Below are 11,428 nucleotides of genomic sequence, written 5' to 3' on the forward strand. Positions count from 1 at the left end.
AGGAGCAAGCTGTGCCCAGGCTCAGCCTGCAAAGCAGGCAGGATGCCAGCTCTACCTGAGCACTTTGCCTCCTGGCTCCCTTTCTCCATTAGCAAAGATTAGGTATTAAATACAGATCTCTGAGAGATTTTGAAACTTATTACAAAAGTTACTCTGCAGAAAGCTGAGTTTATCACACTGAGTGATCACAGGCAGAGGTGGCAGAACAAGGAAGAGAGTCACTTGAAATAATCTCTTCCCATTCAGACTGTCACTGCAGAGAAATATCAGCATACTTGCACATTTTCCTTCAGCTTTTTAAATCTACCTTACAAGGAGCAGATAGCTCTTGATAGAGCACCTCCAAAGGAGTGTCTGGAGGCTTGCAGCCTGTGCAGCCCCTACCAAGGGCTCAACACACCACTGCATTTGCCTGCCCACACCCTGTGCCACAGGCAGACACAGACACCCTCTGTCCACTCCTCTTCTGGATAAACCACTGCTGCTGCTTTTGTTTTTTCTCATTACTGAAAAGCTCTCTCTCACCTTATTCCTCAGAGGAAGGCACAGGCAGAAGGAAGCCAGGGTGCTGGGCAGCCAAAGCTATACATACCAGCAGCAGCAGCTCAGAATGGGAATTGGTTCCTGGTTCCCCTCCACACCCTGCTACATGTATGGCCACGGAGGAAAATACAACCACATGATTGCACAGTAACCCAAGAAACCCATCCAGGTTACCTCAGCTTAGAAAGAAATACCAGTGTAGAAAAGGGTGTGTAACACAGCTGAAGCCAAAAATGTTAATATGTAACTGTAAGGAAGAGTTTTGTAAGTGCCCCGGCTCACTTTTAATTGTCTTCAATAGTTTATTGATATTACAACCAAAGTCAATTTAGAGAAACAAACTGAAAGGAAGCACAGAGAACGTGAAATTATGCGCACAAATATATCTAAACTAAAGGGTTTTTTTTTTTTATCTGGTAATACTAGAAGATGTAATTGAAGCCAACATTCATTTAACAGGTTTTACAGAAACAAATTATCTCAGAAATGCAACTGTTTTACATTTTGTTTATTACAGGAATTGTGCAGGCACTGCCTGTACTTGAAACAGCATGGTACATGGTACACTTCAAGGACCTGAGAATGTAATTTTTCAAAAACAATTCTTAAATGCAGATTTACAAATTGAAAAAAAAAAAGTTATTAGTAAAAAACTATGAGGCCAAATTAATAAGTTCTTCCACTAGAGAACTTGCTTATTAGAAAGGGAATCTACTTGTAGTTGCATTTGGCTCTATTTTTTTTTCTTTAACTGAAGTACCTTCAAGTTCAAATAACTGGCTGAACTCAAATCAATCACTCCTGAGCAGCATTATTCCATTACCTTTTAGACTTAAGGAGAGCAAAGTGCCACATCCATTTTCTCTCCAAGCCTGTTTCACATACATAATGTTAACTTATGGGAAGTACAGCAGCACTCATACTTCCACCGTGGTTCTGGGTATTTCCAGTAATAGTCCACTTCTGTGGTGTCATCTTTTGGACCGGGAATGGAGCACAGCAAAAGGAGTAAAGAGGATTCTTTGCTAACTCTTTAAGTATCCGTGGTGGAAACATTTAAAGTTTTTATTTATCATACATCCTGCATAAAAGACCAATGCTATATGGTACAGCAGAGAGCCTCAAGAAAAGTATTAAAGCTACCAAAAATGTAGAACCTCAAGACTAAATATTTAAAGTTGCAGAGAGAGGAAGTAGTACCGCCAGCCACGAACCACAGTGCTCTGTACACACAGTCTGATAAGAGGCTTAAAAATCACTGTCAAGGCACACAAGTGTCACCCTGTGCATGTAAGTGACAGTGCTATTCCTCTGCAAACTGCTGCAGACTGACACCAATACTTAAACTGTGAAACAGAAATACAGAAGCATCTCCACCAAAGTATTACAAAGCTCAGGCTCCAGCTCCTGAAATCCCTTTAGAACAAACCTAGTCTCGTGCACCAAGTTGCTTCTGAAAGCTCTGATACATTGCAGAATTTTCTAAGGAACAGATAGTAAGTAACTCACTAGTTACCACAAGTTTAGACTTCAGACTTTGGTAATTTAAGACTTTCTGAAATTATGGTTTGCTAGATCTATATATGGAGTTCAAACTAAAAACTTTGCTGCAAAGCCTTCATTTAGTCTCCTTTAAGTGTGGTTCTGGAAGGAGCTGGCAGGTCATCCTATAATGGGGAAACAGACACAGCATTTAAAGTATTTAAAAGTCATTCAAACAGTCTATGCATTGTGAAACATGCCTAGAAGAAAATACCTGTTCTGCTTCTAAAGTAATTTTCCTGTTTCTGCAGAACTTCTAGGTCCTCTCACTGATCACTACCAGCTCCATTTTACCATTCAACAAATCAGCCTCTCAGTCACAAAACCTACAGAATGTGGATACAGACTATTATTTCAGCACAGTCCCAAACAACTCAACTTTTTCTCTTTATTTTAAGCACATACTGACGAGGACTTAAATCACACTACTCCTGATCAAAACAAGTCACTTGACTACATCTGATCTGTTAAGAGATTCAGAGCCTGGATTTGCAAGCAAATGTGTCAGTGGAACTGTTAGAAATAGCACACTCCAAAACAAATTTACTCGTGACATAAAAGCTGGCCTAATGGCATAATAGTAGAATTCAGGTAGATCAATCTTTAAGACTAATAACAAAGGTAAATGTATTCTCTACGGTGTCAAATCATATATTCAGAGATTCTATTTCATTATCTGATAGCATAAAGCCTGTGTTGGAAGACATTCCTAAATGGTTAATGGTCAGTGCAGCACAAGAGGATAAGGACACAGCCAGTCTAACTTGACTGAAAGTTTAACCTAGCATTCTGAAAAAAAAAGCTAAATACATCTCTCAGCTTTACATGGTGGTAAGAACTGCTGCGTCTTTACTGATTACGCTGATTTGATTTGTGCGGTTGATTTGTTTCTTTGCTTTTAGTTTAATTTTCAATAGAGATAAGCCTAGTGAAATCAGATTTTTCCCCATATGGGTTTGAGTTGCGCTTTCTATTGCACCTTTTAGAAGACCATAAGAACATGCAAGAAAGCACGCACTCAGCACAGCTTAAGGAACAAAGCTAAAGCAATGCAGTTTACCAGTCTACAACAAGAAACATCTTTTCCTAGACTAAGATAGGAGAGCAGACCTAAGTACACGGTCTCTAGAAGCACAAGGGTACAAAACTGCTTCCTCTCCCTCTTCCCCCCCCCCCGCCCCGACTTTGCTTCCTTAAGGGAAAAAACTTCTCACGCAAAATAATGTCAGTGAACTTTTTTCCCTGTATCGCACAGATTAAAATAACACCGTATTAAAAAATCCACTTAACAGAAGACCCTTTGCCGGCGCCCGCAGCCCCTACCAGCTGCCCTCGCCCCAGCAGGGCCGGGCCCCCGCCCCCAGGGCTGTGCAAACGGAGTCTCGAGTGGATGGAAACTCACGTGTGTGTGTTTGTACGGGGGTGTCCGGGTCCGCACACACCGCGACGGCTCCGGCACAGAGCGGCAGCCCCGGCGCTGCCCCGCCGAGCTCGGGCTGCGCTCCGGGCGCTGCCCGCTCTGCTCCGGCACCACCGCGGACAGTTTCACACAACTGCAAAAAGTTTAGCCAGCCAGACTCCCTGGAGGACAGGCGCATTCCTCCCGGAGCTCGTCCAGCCCGCAGTCGCCGTGTTCCCAGCGCTGCCCCCTTCACCGCCCGCCCGCACTCACCGGCAGCCCGGGCGCGGAGCGAGCAGCGCCAGCGCCGCCGCCAGAGCGGGCCCGGCCCGCCCCGCTCCGCTCCGCCCGCCCCGCTCCGCCCGCCCCGCACCGGCCCCCGGCCCCCGGCACAGCTCGCCCGGCCTTTGTCTCCTCCCCGGGGCCAGGGCTGGCTCTCCCCCGGCACGGGCGGCGGAGCAGAACGCTAGCGCGACCCCTGAGCCAGAGGGAGCTGCGCGAGTCTAAAGGGCTGCGCTGCCCGAAAAGCCCATCAGGAAGTCCACCACACATTAGGAAACAAACGCAAAACCCAGATAAAATTGCGATAACTTCTGCGAATAGATCCGAACAGTACAGAAAGGTAGAGCACCATACGTAGCTGTTCTTTGAAACATAGTGTAAAAAGCAAACAAGAACCACTTCACACTCAGCAGTGCTGCAGAAACTCGTTGGCTCATGCCACCTCCAAGGGGCAGGACTGAGAACACACAGCTTTGCAATCAGATAAGTCAAACTCAAAAGTAGACAGTAGTACAAACTGAAATTTGTCTGTGATCAAATGGATCTGACCCATTGCTACCTACCTGAATCACTTACTGAGGCCAGGCTTGTGCCCACATAGTGCAGACCCACGCACAAGTCTGCTCTGAGCTGAAGAGCTGACAAAAGAAAATCTCACCAGATCTCTCCCCCAGTTCTCCTGGTAACAATTACAGCATGAAACTTCGGGTGTTAAAGCCTAGGTATTGTCTTGCACGTGAGCATCATATATGAAATGCCAAACAGACTTCATTCCAAATTTTTTTTCTGTTTTTGTCAAAGAAAACGGAAAACAACCTCAGATTAAAATCCAAAAATCTTATTGACCCTGTTCCCCTCACTTGAATGCTCACCTTGAAGATGGCTCAGGAAATTTTCTTCTCTTCCTTCCTGTCCATGTCTTTCTTATACAAGCTTCTCACTGTCTCATCCATTTCTATCCTCCTTTTTGTTAAATCCTATAAGCAATTAGCAAAAGCTTCTTACTCCCAGAGAACAAGACTATGAAAGGCAACAGCCCTTTTCAGAGCACTTTGCAAAGTTTATGTTTGAGTCCTGCTTCCGTTACTGTGCATGACCTCCTGAGCAGCTGGTGTGGGACCACCTATCAGCCAGCAACTGTGTTCAAATCTGTATTAATGTGCAGAATTCAGTCAACATATGCCAGATTCCCTGTTAAGTTTCACCTCAGTGGAATAGAGAGCCAGTAATAGCCTCCAGCAAGTGTCTCCTATCTCTTTTTCCTAGAGGAAAAAAAACCAGAACACCATATGGTGAAGATAAAAATTGGTTTCTACAGCACATTAGTGACCTGCTCTAATATGGTAGGGCTGAAGCAGCAGTCTAGCTAGCAAGCATTTCATATGAATTTAAACCATTAAAAAAACAAAACAAAAAACAAAACAACAATACTGGACAAGAAAGCTTTATGATTCCATTACAGAAATTAAGTCTTAAAATCAGTTAAGAATTATTAAGTATCCTCTGCATTACTTTTGTTGATAATGCTTTCCCTCATTCCCTGAGGGATTCTCTCACAAACAAGTCTTTATCTGAGCAATGGTTTTGGCAGGTCACATTAAGAAAGAGTTGGAGCCTAAGTGAGGAGCCAGGGCTATGGGAGGCACCTCACCTGCTTTAGAGAAGAGAGGCACCAGGCCTCTGGAGGTGATGAGCCTGTTATACTGTTCATACACTACACAACTAATTATCCACACACATGCTTTAGTGTCTGCTTTTGCCAAGTTCCAGTCTCTAACCCACGATTTCTCCCAGTACTGGGAGAAAGCAGAGCAGTAAGGAAAACACAATTCATATTCAGACATGTTGGAACTGTTTGATTCAGAAAGAGAAACTCCAGAAAGCTAACCAGTAAAATAGCAGCAAATTCAGAAAACACTAGCATCTTGTACATAACCAAATAGATTGTACATTGTAAGGGACAGGGGCACCTTGGCAATCAGTTAATGCTGATCCTTGTGTAGTCTGCAAAAGAGTTTTGGGTTATCCAGGGCCCCAGAGCAAACACCAAAAGACTTAACATTACCTCAAATAAGTTCTGCAGATAAACACTGGGAGAAAAGTTGACTCTTCTATCAACAGTGGAAGACAATAATGCTCTGTTCTACATGACAATTGATGAAAAAACAATTACAGAAAAACTTTGCTAAGAGCACAGTGTCTTGGTTGTTGGTAGCAATTTGAGTTATAGCCACAAGGTGTAGTAAGATTAGGCCACAGCAACACATTGCACAGACTGGAATGGGAAAAAAAAAAATCACTGTCCCAAATACATTTCAGCAATAGAAGCATTCAAATGCGCAGAGCCTGGATGCATCAAAATCCTGACACGGAAAAATCTGTTCTAGACACCTAGTTGCAGCCTAAGCAAGCCAAAATGACATTCACTTTCAACAACAAAAAAAGTTTGTTACAAAGGTAAACACTAGGCAGGAGGTTAAAACAAACAAACAAACAAGTTGCCACTCATCTCACTCATACCACGGCAGCATTTTGAATTGCCTTTGCCGTTTGAAACACTAACAAGCCAGAACCTGCAGAGAACACCATTAGCAGTAAGAACACACAGCAAGACCAAGTCTGAGCCACCACACAGACACCATCGACTAAAGAGTGTTTTTTTTTAAGAGAGCAAATAGTGGAGAGACAAAAGTGGAGCATCTAATATAATAGAAGACCCACCCCAGGAACCAGCACTCCTGAAAGCTTCCAGAAATACCTGGTTAACATTTATGCACTACTATCCTGGAAATGCTTTTAAGTTCCCCAAAGTCTCCTGTTCCCATGTGTCCTGGGTTGTAGTTTAGGGTGTATTCTATCACCATCTTCAGTTAATGGCCCATCAATGCCTTTTGCATGACTCAGAGATAACTCCCTCCGGGCGTTATCTCTCTCTTTAATGGGCCATTAAGGCTCTCTTCCATGACTCATCATCCCATTGTGAGATGCTCCGCCCATGGGGAAGAGCCAAGCATTCTCACCTGGATATAAGCTGGGATTTGGGACAGTAGAAGCAGCCCTCTTCCACTGGATTCCCAGAGGACCGGAGCTACCAGACCTTTCTACAAGATTTCTGTTTCAAGAAGACCACCTCGTCTGGACTGTTTCCATCACCCTGATCAGGTTGTATTCTGACTCTGTCACTGATTTTTCTTTTTGTATTTATTTTATTTTATTCTATTTTATTTTCCTTTTCTTCTCATTAAATTTTATTTCTGACTTAGAGCCTCTTACTTGGTTTGTTTTTAAACCACAACATATTTTTGGCGCCCAACGTGGGGCAGAGGCAATAAGAAAAGTCAGAAATTACAATCTTATTGAGGACACCTGTCTGTTATGATGCCCAACATGCTTACATGTGTCTTATACCTATCTCTCTATATTTTTCCAAACGTGGGGCACTATCTGCCGGCATTAATGCTCCTGCATAGACCAGGATATGGTACTAAAATTGCTTTACTGGTCTATTATGTCAATTGCTTGATAAAATCTGAGGCAATGAACATTATTCAGAATATATACCCAGTTTTGTATTCTTGTTCTAGTCTAGGATGCTACGTCTGGAGCCTCAACAATCTCACCCAGCCCCTGTGGGGAGGAGTAAAGAATGATTTTTTCCAGCTTTTCAGGAAGGACACAGCAGTTTTTGAAAATATTGAGTACCCTCTGGATGCCAAGGACAGCATGATGTTCTTGTTAGTCTTGCTTGGTTTTCTCTGTACAGCCCGCACCATGCTTAGAATCAAAACACTACATGGTGTGTTGGAGCATGTTCTTAAAGAAGTAGAAGAGGTAAAAAGAAGCAAAGCAATAACATCGACGACTACACAGACTGTCACAGAGGAAAAAGGAACCAAAAGTGCTGTCAGCATCTCCACACAAACCGTCACTGAACCGGAACAGCCTAAACCAGTAGCAGTTGCCACCACTCAGAAGAAGAAATCAAGGAGCAAATCAGTCCGCATAGCGACTGACGAGGATGGAGCAGGACCTTCGCACTCAGCTGAAGAGACAGAGACAGAGATCATCACCCGCTCTCTATCTCTGGGTGAGCTGCGTGACCTGCGAAGGGAATTCACCCGCCAGACCAACGAGTCCATCCTCACCTGGCTGCTCCGCATCTGGGATGCTGCAGCCAATGACACCATTCTGGATGGAACTGAGGCCAGGCAACTGGGATCACTGTCCCGCGATGTGGTCATTGACCAGGGAATTGGAAAAACCCAAGAAACTCTCAGCCTCTGGCAGCGACTGCTAACAAGTGTGAAAGACAGATACCTTTGTAAAGAAGACCTCCTAGTGCACCAAGGAAAATGGAACACAATAGAACAAGGTATCCGATGCCTAAGGGAATTGGCTGTGCTGGAGATCATTTTTGCAGAAGATGAGAGATTTCCTAAGAGCCCAGATGATGTCCAGTGCACATCACGGATGTGGTTGAGATTTGCACGGCTTGGACCAGAAATGTACTCGCGTTACCTGGCAACACTGCAATGGAGAGAAGGTGAGGACAAGGTGGGTGTCCTGGCTAATAAACTAAGGATTTACGAGGACACTGTCACCGCCCCAGTTCGTGCCCATGTCTCATCTGTGGAAACAAGACTGGCTGAGCAAGTCAGGAACTTAATTGAAGAAGGCCATCAGAAACTGAAAAAAGAACTTAAGGAAGAAATTTACGATATTTCACCAGAGCCGACGAGAGTCTCTGCGATTAGGAGCAGGCGTCCCCCAGCCAGGGAGAGAGGATACACACCCCGAGGTAACCTTTGGTCTTTTCTTCGGGAGCATGGAGAAGATATGAAGAAGTGGGATGGAAAACCTACCTCCTCCTTAGCAGCCCGGGTACGTGAACTGAAAAGAGAAATGCCTACAACAAAAAGCTCATCTAGAATCAGTGTTGCTCCGGTCTCTCGTGCACAGAACTCCAGACGTTACAGGAATGATGATATGACTGATCCTCTTGAAGGAACCTCAGCAACTCATTTACAGGAAGAGAACAACGTATGCGATGACCAGGAATAGGGGGGCCCTGCCTCTAGCCAGGAAGAGGAAAGGGACAATCGGATCTACTGGACTGTGTGGATCCGATGGCCTGGCACATCTGACCCACAAAGATATACGGCATTGGTTGACACTGGGGCCCAATGTACCATGATGCCATCAAGGTATGTAGGAACAGAATCCATTTCTATTACAGGAGTAACAGGAGGGTCCCAGGAACTGACTGTATTAGAGGCCGAAGTGAGTTTAACTGGGAAGGAGTGGCAGAAACACCCCATCGCAACTGGCCCAGAGGCCCCATGCATCCTCGGCATAGACTATCTCAGGAATGGATATTTCAAAGATCCAAAAGGATATCGTTGGGCTTTTGGGATAGCCGCAGTGATGAAAGAAGGCATCAGACAATTGAATACCTTGCCTGGTCTCTCAGATGACCCCTCTGCTGTGGGACTGCTGAAAGTAGAAGAACAAGAAGTACCAATTGCCACAGCAACAGTACACCGTCGGCAATACCGCACAGACAGAGACTCTGTGATCCCCATACATGAGATGATCCGCAAACTGGAAAGCCAAGGGGTGGTCAGTAAGGCCCGTTCACCTTTCAACAGCCCGATTTGGCCGGTGCGTAAGTCCAGTGGAGAATGGAGACTGACGGTGGATTACCGTGGTCTGAATGAAGTCACGCCACCACTGAGCGCTGCTGTGCCAGACATGTTAGAGCTTCAGTACGAGCTGGAGTCCAAAGCAGCAAAGTGGTATGCAACCATTGATATCGCCAACGCCTTCTTCTCCATTCCTTTGGCAGCGGAGTGCAGACCTCAGTTTGCCTTCACCTGGAGGGGCGTGCAGTACACCTGGAACCGACTGCCCCAGGGGTGGAAACACAGCCCCACCATCTGCCATGGACTGATCCAGGCTGCACTGGAAAAGGGTGAGGCTCCAGAGCATCTGCAGTACATTGACGACATCATCATATGGGGGAATACACCAGAGGAGGTCTTCAAGAAAGGAGAAGAAATTATCCAAATTCTGCTGAAAGCTGGTTTTGCCATTAAAAGAAGCAAGGTTAAGGGACCAGCTCAAGAAATCCAGTTCTTGGGGGTCAAATGGCAGGATGGTCGTCGCCAAATCCCCACAGAGATAATCAACAAGATCACAGCCATGTCCGCACCTACCAACAAAAAGGAAACACAAGCTTTCCTAGGTGCCATAGGCTTTTGGAGGATGCACATTCCTGAGTACAGTCAGATCGTGAGCCCTCTCTACTTGGTGACCCGCAAGAAGAATGATTTCCACTGGGGGCCTGAACAGCAACAAGCTTTTGTTCAGATCAAGCAAGAGATTGCTCATGCAGTAGCCCTGGGCCCCGTCAGGACGGGACCAGATGTGAGGAATGTGCTTTACCCGCAGCTGGAAACAATGGTTTGTCTTGGAGCCTTTGGCAGAAGGTGCCTGGGGAGACTCGAGGCCGACCATTGGGATTCTGGAGCAGAAGTTACAGAGGCTCCGAGGCCAACTACACTCCCACAGAGAAGGAGATCTTGGCTGCCTATGAAGGAGTTCAAGCCGCCTCAGAAGTGATTGGCACTGAAACACAGCTGCTTTTGGCACCCCGACTGCCAGTGCTGGGGTGGATGTTTAAGGGAAAGGTTCCTTCCACACATCATGCCACCGATACCACATGGAGCAAATGGATTGCCCTCATTACACAGCGCGCCCGCATTGGAAACCCAAATCGCCCTGGGATTCTGGAAGTTATAACGAACTGGCCGGAAGGTGAAACTTTTGGATTATCGTCTGAAGAAGAAGAAGAAGAAAAGCAAGTAACACGCGCTGAGGAAGCCCCACCATATAATGAGCTACCGGAGACTGAAAGACGATATGCTCTGTTCACTGATGGCTCCTGCCGAATTGTAGGAGCTAACCGGAAATGGAAAGCTGCAGCATGGAGCCCCACACGACAAGTTGCACAAGCTACCGAGGGACAAGGTGGATCGAGTCAAGTTGCAGAGCTTAAAGCTGTCCAGCTGGCTTTGGAAATTGCTGAACGAGAAAAGTGGCCGAGGCTTTATCTCTACACTGACTCATGGATGGTAGCTAATGCTCTGTGGGGATGGCTGAATCGCTGGAAAAAGGCCAATTGGCAGCGCAGAGGAAAACCCATCTGGGCCGCTGACATTTGGCAAGACATCGCCGCCCGAGTAGAGAGGCTGACCGTGAAGGTTCGACATGTGGATGCGCATATACCCAAAAGCCGGGCTAATGAGGAGCATCGCAACAACGAGCAGGTAGACAAAGCTGCCAAGGTGAAAATATCACAAGTGGATCTAGATTGGCAGCACAAGGGAGAATTATTCCTAGCTCGTTGGGCCCATGATGCCTCTGGTCATCAGGGAAGAGATGCAACATATCGATGGGCCCGTGACCGAGGGGTGGACCTTACTATGGACAGCATCTCACAGGTCATCCACAGCTGTGAAACCTGCGCCGCAATCAAACAGGCCAAGCGAATGAAGCCTCTGTGGTATGGTGGACGATGGCTGAAGTACAGGTACGGGGAAGCCTGGCAAATTGACTATATCACCCTTCCCCAAACACGCCAAGGAAAGCGGTACGTGCTGA

This window comes from Sylvia atricapilla, chromosome 9, assembly GCF_009819655.1.
Source record: "Sylvia atricapilla isolate bSylAtr1 chromosome 9, bSylAtr1.pri, whole genome shotgun sequence".
Classification (NCBI taxonomy): Eukaryota; Metazoa; Chordata; class Aves; order Passeriformes; family Sylviidae; genus Sylvia; species Sylvia atricapilla.